The sequence below is a fragment of the Tachysurus fulvidraco genome, chromosome 3 (assembly GCF_022655615.1).
Source record: "Tachysurus fulvidraco isolate hzauxx_2018 chromosome 3, HZAU_PFXX_2.0, whole genome shotgun sequence".
NCBI lineage: Eukaryota > Metazoa > Chordata > Actinopteri > Siluriformes > Bagridae > Tachysurus > Tachysurus fulvidraco.
The window spans coordinates 12482846-12494281 of NC_062520.1; the positions used below are offsets into that span (position 1 = coordinate 12482846).

The 11436-nt window shown below is 33.3% G+C and overlaps 1 long non-coding RNA gene across 1 annotated transcript; it reads right to left on the reverse strand.

Moving 5' to 3' along the window:
* Positions 1 to 4126: 4126 nt before the first annotated feature.
* LOC113644373 lies at positions 4127 to 11399 on the reverse strand. Its single transcript, XR_003440986.2, has 3 exons — positions 11264 to 11399; positions 11027 to 11152; positions 4127 to 6175 (listed from the first exon to the last, which is right to left on the reverse strand). It is a non-coding gene; the product is annotated as an uncharacterized LOC113644373 (long non-coding RNA).
* Positions 11400 to 11436: the final 37 nt, after the last annotated feature.

Below are 11436 nucleotides of genomic sequence, written 5' to 3' on the forward strand. Positions count from 1 at the left end.
TTTGTTATATGGAAATAGAATTTGATATTGAAACAATTTCCTAAAGGTATAAAATAATATTCTTAAGGTTTTTCGTTTGTCTTGTTTTGTCAATCAATAGATCAATATATAGATCTATACTGAATGAAAAAAAATAATTTTAGGCAGTTGGAAATCATTTACATGATATGATCTATGACGTACAGATGGGGGCAAAATTTACACTCATGCATTCCATTATGGTCAAAATGTACATACTTTATAATGGCTACTTTCAGCATAACACACCAGGACACAAAGCAAGAGCCATCTTAAAGTGGGTCCATACTTCAATGACCTGACTGGGAGGTCACCAGAGCTGAATCCAATAAGAATGCATTTTAGAAATGCAAAATTTGTGCAGCCAACAACTCTTCAGCAATTATGGGATACAATCTAGTCAATGGTAAGCACATAAAATTTAGTAGTTGCAGTTGTCAACTATATATAAAAATGTGACTCTGAGTGTAGACAGACAGACTGACAGTCAAGGCTAAAAATTAGCACAATGCAGAGATTTAGTGACCGTTTATCTGAAATTATTGCCCCCGATGAAATATGAGAAAAAGGATTTCACCATTCACTGAATTAGTTAAGTCCACCATAGCCTCTGCTGGCACAAACTATTTCACAGATGTTCAACATAAGAAGCCTGAAATTGTTTTGGTCTGTTGACTGGAAGTTCATATGAAACCAATAAATTGTATAACATTCTTAAATAGCCAACCCGGCACGCATCATACTTTCTCAAGACTGTAAACTAGATTTATAGTGTATTCATTAGTAGACTAAATCTTAGAGCTTACTTAATAACACTGAATGTTCAAACTATCACACTAAAAATGTAAATCTTTTTTATGTTTATTCATCAGTCTGATGTGCTTGAGAGTGATTTATTTATTTTAGCATTATTTGAATAAACCTTCTTATTTACATTTAATAATAATCCACATAGTGATTCCAAACAGCAACAATATGGTTAGATGTAACTGCTTGGTTGTTTATATTGGGTATGTAGTAGACTTGTGATTTGAACTTTAATCATTTGCCAGAATTTAAATTTAATGGACCTCTGAACTCCTGCTCACTGTCATGATCCTGATCTGTTGTCAAAGAAATGGTGCTTTACACCTCTCCTCTTCTCTCATTTAACCATCTCTTCTTTTGAATTCCATGCCATTTCAGTTACCTCTCCAATCAACCTTGTTATCATTGTTGTCTACCGCCCTCCTGGTCCCCTAGGAGACTTCCTGGAAGAAATGGACTTACTGCTTAGTGCTTTCCCTTCCGATAGCTCCCCCCTGACGGTGCTTGGTGACTTCAACCTCTCCTTTGACAAGCTACATTCTTCTTCCCTCCTGTCTCTTCTCGTATCTTAAGTATGTAACCTAGTGAACTAGCATTAATGTATTCAATGTTAGAGATTTAAGCATTTATGTACGTCGGGCATCTGCCAAATGCTGTAAATGTAAATGTAAATCTGCACTTCAGCCAAGAATATTGAATTATCTGACTCCAGAATTTGTAAACCATGGACAAATTTTTAAATATTTAATTACTTTCAAAGCAAATAAAGCTGTTAATTGCAAATTAATGTTTGGTGAGGCAGAATTTGGGAGGCAACAGCATAAGGGTGGCATTGATCAAGCACCAACCAGCTCTGGTCTTCCCCTGTGATGACAAGAAAGTCAATTTTATAGAACGTTCTTTAAATGTTCTCCTGTCCAGTAGCATCATGAGATATCTCCTCTTTATCCAGGACCTCCAAGCTGCCCCTTTCAGACTCACAAGTTAGAGCTATAGTTGGAAGACTCTGAAAGTTGTGAAAGAGAAGAATGGCAAAGGAGAAAAGATAAAGCAGAAAGGTCTGAAATGAATTAGAAGTAAAATGTGGCAAGGTCAATACGCAGTAAATAAGCAGTCACTGTCTTGTCTTCATATAGCCGAACAGTTGATATACAGTACTTACCAACTATAGATCTAGCCAACTGCTTTATTGGTAGTAGCTTTGTTTTTTTTGTTTTTTGTTTAGTTTTTTTCCGACAAAATATTAAATAAAAAATATAAAATCATTTAAACCACTATAGCACTAACCTGATTAAAGCCACAGACGATAAAGGAATTTTGTAAAAGTGAGCAGTTATATGTTAGGACCCAGAGCACTCCTGTGTTAATGAACTACATTGCATTATTGATTTCACCTACCCATGAAATTCACTAAAATCCTTAGGAAAAAGATCCTGCTCCATTAGAACAAGCACCACAGACAATCTAAACAGTGTGATGTCTCTGTCTCATCCAGCTGTTTAAGACAAGCTGAAGCCTCAAGCTCTAACTCTGCCAACCTTCTTGCTGAAAAATGTATGCACAATAAAAGAATTAATATAAACAAATTATTTGCAGTATACTTCCTGTTGTGTATGTTCATTGTCCTGCTCTGTTAATTACAATAAGGCAATTACGTACTGTATCAGTAATTCTTGATTATGCAACATATACATTTTTATATGTTTCAGAATAACTTTAGGGACCACATTGTTTACAGGTAAACAAAGAACATCATTCTTTTTGATTAAAAAAATTATAAAGCTAACATGAATACACATACGGTGAAGAACTATTCTAACACTTGGACTATAAGAATTACTGCATTTCAATTACAGGTCAGAAGAATATTCTGTTCTACATAAATTAAAAAACATGACAGCAACTTTACATTTCCAAGGTGTCTTAAATCAGTCCTGACAAAGTAGGCCTCCCTCTTTGCCTTAAATCAGACATACAGTACAAGGATTCCTTTCTCTCACAAATGCCTTTAAAAGGCTTATAACATGTGTGACTGTGTAGCAAAATGAAGGATTCAATAATGATGATAAAGAAATGACTAATAGATAAATGATTAACTCATTAGTAAAAGTATAAAATAAAATAATTTTCCACAATTTTGTGTACATTTGGCATATTTTGGTACTAATCATGATCACTTTATTTAAATCAGACCCCTTATCCCCTTTACATCCAGGCAAAACTAATTAACATTCATTTTCTATGTTTGGTGTTCCTAGAAGGCTGGTGCTGTACGGTAAATATCAGATAATATCTGTAAACATTTCTAGTTGTTACATTTGGTTTTTATTAAATAAGAATCGGAATGATAGTATAAAGCCAAATGTGTGTTATGGTTGGGTTCCACCTTTCCTGTACTGTGTGTATGTGTTTAACTTGAGCCAGTAAAGTCATGAGTAAACTCATGTCCTTATTTCTTAGCCAAAAACCATGCCTCTTTCCTGTCCAACTATTACTGTATCACCTTTCTTTCCAACAACAACAAATGTTAACTTTCCAGATGCATTGGTGTAAATGTAAAAGAAGTATAAACACACTGTTTGACCAATTAACTGTTTAAAAAATAGCTGAGATACAAACATTTTTTCAAGGTGTAACAGTAACATTCTCTCTCTCCAGGTGGATGGCCTGCCACCCTACGTAATGTGCAAACAATGGTAATGTCACCATTTGTCCTTGTTACCTACTGATTCCTGAAACAAATCAAATGATATAAATATGCAAACACTTTCAAACAATTTATGACTATGTAGTCTTTCTGTCAGACTGGACTAACTGGACATTTTCCCTGTAATTTATATATATATATATATATATATATATATATATATATATATATATATATATATATATATATATAAGTCTTCATTTATCATCTTGGCTAAAATCAAAGAATTAAAGGGGCAACAAAAGGGGAAACATTATTTAACATTTTTTATTTATAAAACATTAATGTTTTGTGTTCTGGTGTGTATCAGTAAAAAGGAAAAGAAAACCTAATTATCTTTGCACCAGACTTCCTGGACTTCCAGCTATCCCTTGCCTTCTTGGAGATCCCTGTATGGGAGAAAACTCACTATCCTTCATGCTTCATGAACAACTTAATTTTTTTTTTTATTACAAAAAAGAAGTTTATCAAGCACTACTAAAGAAGAATCTAACTAACCCAAGTCATGTGTAAATACAATATGACAGTGATATACACATTGGGTTTCACTTTGTGTTAGACCACATGTTTTGGTGGTCTGACATTTCTGCCCCATTTGCTTCCAATCAAGTTGTTTATTCCAAGAATGAATCTATATGTTGAAGCCACAGGTCAGATAGTAAATATTGAGAACATGCAATCAAACTAAGCTCAACAAAATTGTTCAGAGATAGCCATTGTTTTATTTGTATAAAGAGCAGTCATTTACATTGCCACACACATACATACAATTTCAGACACGAATCTATATGTTTGACAAGCAGCAAAACAAGGCCCAATAATGGGCTGGCATTTGGGTCAGTGTTAGCTCACCCACTCACTGAGGTACAAACAAATTTGTCTGTGGATTATATACTGGACCCAATTATCAACAAATGTGAGCAGTGTGATGTCAATGTACACCACCATCCTACAACTACAACATGCAAAACAAGTAATAAGTATATTACTGAAGGTCAGTACTATAAATTTCACAGGCACATGTAGCAGTGACATGACCAGGGAATGCTGGGGCAAGACTTCCCACTAAATGTTGAATCCAGATGTGTGTAATTTGAGTTTAAAGACCAGGGCCATAGTGGATTTCTGTTTAATGATGTCATGAAGATACTGTATGTGTTGTCCAACCCTTGATGAGTTGGAGTTAGTGACTGTAAGAGCAGACATGACATCTGGAAAATGCAATGCTTGGATATTTAGGTCAAATTAAACTGGGGAAAATGGCTAAAGCATATGTTCTGATTATATACACTTTCATATAAAGAGAAGAGAAAGGTATACCTAACAAATCAATCAATCATGTATTGCAAAAATACCATAAAAGTTCACCATCTCCACAGAATTTCAGTGTCATGCAAAATATTACCTAATAAAATCTATGTATAAGATAGAACATGTCATGAGCCATAACTAATAAGTAAGATTTATTACATCCTCAGGATCTCCAGTAGACCCTAAATGTGACTTGGGGCACATAAATGAAAAAATGCATGAGTGAGTGGGTCCCTATAAACCCCCTGAAAAGCTCTAAAGTCTGTGGAAGTATACATATCGCAGATATAATTTATCCCAAAGATTTCCTCAAATCGTGTTTTGATGGTGGCGGCGATGAGCATGCTGAATAATATGTCAATCCAAAATTTTCCATAAGTGTTTGACTGAATAATATTTGATTTACCTCATTGTCATACTCCTCAAACTATTCACTCAACCTGTCTGATGTCATATGAATGGTCAAACTGTCATCCTGTACACTCTTATCAGCATAGAAATGTTATATTAGAGAATAAAAAGATTAGGCATGATAAATTTGTACAGATCATCTGGTTCTTTTATTATTCCCTTTTTGTTTAGCGTGAATGATTTCCAGTATATTTCCCATTAACTTAAGGCAAAAGACCTACAATTTGTTACTTGACTTGACTTATGTTTAAGTTCAAACTCAAGTTCAAGTATATGTGTGTATGATTGTGGGTGGACTCCAGAGTTCACATCAACCGAAAGAAACAGCATCAACAAATTAAGTACACGTTTATCATGCAGATGTTGTCAATGCCCTTAAATTTTTTCCACAGTCATTCAGAGAATAAACTACTTAAACTAGTTAATATCACTTATTAATTGTTTACTGAGATTCACAGACTACATAATAACAGAGAGAACCTTATAAAACACAAGGTTGCTTGTGAATTAAAAACATGATATCTCCTTTTGGGTTCAAAACATGTTTAAATAAACATCTGTACAATTTTTTTGCATCCTTTCCTAAAGGACTAAAAGTTCTCAGAGTCTTAATGTAGAAAAACATACACCATTTGTGTATCCAATCATTAGGTCTATCATTCTTGGGAATAAGGTTCGATAAGATCTGTTTGTTTTGTTTTGTTTTGTTTTGTAAGCCGTATTGTGTGTGTTTATTACTTTTGCTCAACAAACAAAAATAAATAAATAATGAATTGTACCTTCAAAAAACTTTTCCAGGATACTGGATAATTAGCTCAGATCAGATCAGCGTTATCTCCTCATCTTCCAATCTCCTCATTCTAATTGTCCTTTAGCTTCACATATGTTTTTCAGCTGGACTCCAGGACCCTAGGCAACATCCTGAAAATGAGCCATCACCAACAAAGTGGTTTTGTTAAAAAACAGAAATAGAGCAAGGTACAAATGGGAACAAGTTCATCAGGTTTCAACTGAATATAGTGTTTAAGCATCTTTAAAAAAAACAAAATGCTTATGATACAGTCGTTCCTTCACCGATCTCTCATTTAATAAGGCAAAAACAAAATGCAACTTTTAATATTAATCTGTTACAAGGTGAAGAAAGAAAGAAAGAAAGAAAGAAAGAAAGAAAGAAAGAAAGAAAGAAAGAAAGAAAGAAAGAAAGAAAGAAAGAAAGAATGAGTTTTAATGAGTTATGAAAGGGACTACTGTATTGCAAACAATAAAAAAACAAAGCTATTAAAGTACAGCACATTGGGAAAATCGGCATTGTAACATTAGCCCATGTAAACCTGTGAGTTTCACTACACACCTAGTTACACTGAAACCTAATTATGACATATGACCTACATGACATTGTTTAAAAAGTTCTATCTTATTGCATTTGTGTGTGAAATGTATTTGTTTAAACTAACTAAACCTATTTAACACAGACAACACAGTAGACAACAACTGTTAGACAGAGGTATGAAATTAAAATCTGTAAATTTCCAATTAATCTCCAATTTCAAAATAAATCCTTTATTATCCAGATGGGTGTCTAATATGACTGAATGGTAACAAGAGTACCATTAACGACCAGTTCATAACTTTATAAACAAAAGAGAATTTAGTAATATTGACTTGAATAAATAATACAGTATGTATTAAAACATACCTGTAAAATATACTGTTAACTGTTTAAGTGTTTACTGTTAACTGTTTTAAAATATAACAGTGGATATAAGTAAGTGTAAAAAGTGAGAAGTGCTCGAAGCAATACATGTTTAACCCATAATGGTTTAAATAAATCAGTTTATTTATAAAGTTTATAAATAAATCATCACTTTCAAGCTACCTACACCAAACTCAGCCAGCTTCTTTAGGGTGATACTCTGGACAAAGACATCACCTAACATATACCTAATCAAAAAACTTTTCACAACATTGACATGTGACAAATCAAAACACTCAGAACAATGAGGGGGAACTTCCTCACGGGTATTCGGATGACATCACGTTACGTCACGTGCAGCCTTGCCTTCAAAAAAAAAAAAAAAACCTCAAAATGGACATGTGATATCTCAAAACACTCAGCACAATGAGGGGAATTGAGTCACAGGTATTTGGGTGATGTCACATGCTCGTATCCACTCGACTCCAAAGGTATTGGCACCCTAGCATATCGGCCTTTGGGAATACTTTCTCCGACAAGCCAACATCAAATTTTGTCACTACAAACTTTACAAATCTAGTTATATTTATTGTTTCTACATCCAACAAGAGTGTCCTATATTGACAGGCCATATTTCTTTAAAGATTCACATCCTAATTCTTAGTCATAGTTTTAAATTGAATATTAAATTTGTCATCAACTCATTATTTCACATCAGACTAATACATTGTTAGAACACACTAAATATGCTTTAGAGAATTTACCCAGTCCCTAATTTTATTAAATCATTCATGTTTTTTGTAAAAGTAAAATCTTATTTGAGTTTCCTTAAGAGCAGAATTGGAAGTTTGGTTTTAATGTGTAGTAATGTGAAGAGTCTAGGAATCATTACACATATTATACAGGCAAGTAAGAAAAGGGTTCATTGATGATCGAGGTTCATGTTATTGCATAACTTTATTCTTATGAAGACTTGAAACTAGTTTATGAGTTCTCTGTATCTGTGCACATGAGGGAATAAAACTGGCTTCAAAATTGTATAACACAGTATAATATATTCCAGAAGAATGTTCCATGGTCTCCGTGCTATAGTCAGTGATCTCAAACAGTGAAGTAAACCCTTCCATTATACAAGATGTATGCACTTTCTCTGTAGATGGATACTGAAGGATACATTTATGAAAGATCACAATTAAAATGATGTATTAATTGATTATATGTATTAATTAATATAATGTTAAAAAATTTCAAGATCAACCAATATCAGTATGCCTACTTTATGACTGCTCCATTAAAAAAATATTTTTAATACTTTCGATTTTAGGTTTTTATACCTACCTTTTACATGTCTATGTAGAGGAGAGTATGTTCACATACAGTATGTTCACTGATTTAAAACTTTAAGCCGAATTAATGTGTATAAATATGTGTGTATGTGTTATCAAAGAATAACTGGATTCAATTTAAACATATGCAACTGTTTTAACAGACTGAACATTTTTTACTTTGAAGACCATCATGGTATCAAAATGAAAAGTTTCTTCCATGTTGATTAAATTATTATACTTGGCTGACCCACAGAGGAGAGCTTACAAATTCCACTCCCTACAGAAAGTGAAGCCTAGTATCACAGAGCTATGAAAAGTAGGCTTGTTAGCATGCAATGCATCAAATCAGCCTGATAGTAGACAGTACAAAGAAAGTGCGATAAAACACCAGTGAAGCTTTTTAAATTAAACAGATACAGCACTCATACAGCAGTCAAACCATATTTTTGTCACTTTCTGCAGCCCCTTGCCTTAAAATATACTGTACAAAACAAACTCTGCATTGTGTTGTTAAACATTGTGGAAACATTGGTCTTTGCCATTGCTGCCATGCTGAAAATGGCTCTAAAATGAAACCAATTAGAAATAGCTTCCTACTTTTAATTATGTTCTTATGACATATTCATGCAGTTAAACAAGAGTACTAATCAATGAATTGGTGAAACATGGTACAGCATATTCAACAATCCATTACTGCACAGTGAAAAAAGCATTTCAGTGACATATAATGTACTTGAATACAGGATACATGGAGCTTATGTTGATGAAATCAGAATGTTGATTATATTTCTGTAATTAAATTCTGGTCATTTCAATCCCTGTTTTAAATCAGGATTTTAAATGAACATCTTGTAAGAGTAAACAATGTTAGAAACCTTTGTGAATAACAAACTATCTACTAAATGAGGGGGAAAAACAACTATTCCACAGCAAATTCAGTCTATGAAGACCATAACAGACTGAATCATTTGTGTTAAATGCTGCAGAAGTGTAAAGTCTAAATTGGATCAACAGAATGTTGGTCCTTTGCTTCAGTACATATAAAAGCACACTGTGTAAAACACAAAAATGTGTTATGTCATTAATTTGTTTAAAATTACTGATTTATAGTTAGAGTTGTAGTGAATATGAAGCCAGGTACACCCTGCATGAGAAAGGGTTCCCTTCTGAGCCTGGTTCCTCTCAAGATTTCTTCCTCATATCATCTCAGGAAGTTTTTCCTTTGCAGCCGTCGCCTCCGGCTTGCTCATTAGGGATAGGGATAGATATATAGCATTTTAAATTTTAAGTTAAAAAAGTTTTTTTAATTAATTTTAAACTTCAATTGTATATGTTCACGGTGTGTGTGTGTGTGTGTGTGTTCACTGCTGTGTGTGTGCACTTTGGATAGGTCAAATGCAGAGAACAAATTCTGAGTATGGTATATATATATATATATATATATATATATATATATATATATATATATATATATATATATATATATATATATATATATTCATTATTTTTTCATCTTATTATTATTATATATTTATTTATTTATTTCTCTCTCTTCTGTTTCCATATTTCAGTAAAGCTACTTTGAGACAATGGGAATTGTTAAAAGTGCTATAAAAGTAAATTGAATTGAATTGAATTGAATTGCTTGAGATGCCAAAGCCTCTGCTAACAGGCAGCACTATGAAGGACGTTTTATTCATTAAAAGGAATTCTGTATATTTCGTAACATATCAAGTTTGAGACCTATAATGAAACAGCAGCCTTTGGCTTTCACTTGCTTACATTTTTCACCATGCACTGCAGAGTGAAGACAGCAGCAAGGTAGATTTAGTCAACACCATGATCAACAAGATTGTTCCACACCATCCTAACACCACTAAAACTGTGGATATTGTTTTCTGCTAAATCGAGTCATTCGTGCATTTCAATATATTTAATCTCTGTAAGAATTGTGGACCAATACTACAAGTAGCAGTTTGCTGGTATTGCACTGATAACGCCTACCAGAGGGTTGCCATAATACAGTAAATAACCGATGACTGATTAAGTGGAACCCGTTTCTCTACAAAAAAAAACAACTCTATTACAGACTCACTACACATCGCTTATAACTATGCATACATCTTACTAAATCATATTATTTCTTTTATGAACTTTTACACCACACTTTGGTTAAACAATATTCTATACCAGTCGGGTAAATTAGCCCACACTGGCAGCGCCGCAGTGCTGAAGAGGAAAAGTAGCTCACTTGTTCTCAGCTACACCATAGTGCCACTGTGATCCTCTATGGGTTAGAAATATGATGCAGAGAGTAAAGAGCTTTATGTGCAACTAGACAAGACGCAAGATGTTAACTCTACTTTGATTTAAATTATGTCCCTGTTAGTGTTCATGCATCTTTCTTAGGGATGTTAAAAAGCTATAATCAGTAGCAATATACACATTATATATTAAACGCTTGAAGAGTTCTATTTTACATCGCTTTATTTTTCTAGCCTTTATTTTAAAGTAAACACACTGAGATTAATGTGCAAATATAGTAGGCATACATAAAAACAAGCACACAAAGATTAAACAGATGAATTCCAATTACATGTAATTAATTCAAACAATAATGATAGATAGATAGATAGATAGATAGATAGATAGATAGATAGATAGATAGATAGATAGATAGATAGAAATTAATGAAGAAAAATCTGAAAATTAATCTGTAAAGAAGTGAATCAGTGAAAAAGATCAGCTGACCTCTTAAGTTTCAGCTGTTATTCCAGGCAGCCAGCAAGTTTAAATGCTTATTCCCAGTTCAGTCCGCACCAGTGTAACAGAAAGTAAACAGAATTCCTGAAACAGACGTTTTCTACAGGTGCATGTCTGAAGAAATGAAGAAAGCATTTCTGTTTATAAATGAGGATATGCCAGTGATGGCAACGATTCTTTTTTTTTTATAGAATAGAAATCCAAGTCCTAAAATAAATTCCTTACCCTTTTAATTCTAGATCGCTTCATTTTATTATACCCGAATCCTGCGTGATGAACTACACTGTTACAGGATTGTACAGAATGCTTTAGTACTGATCATGCTGTTTCACTAGAAAACAATAGTTTTCCCTTGTTGAAGGAATGACAGTAACAACCACTGAATATGATCTGGATCC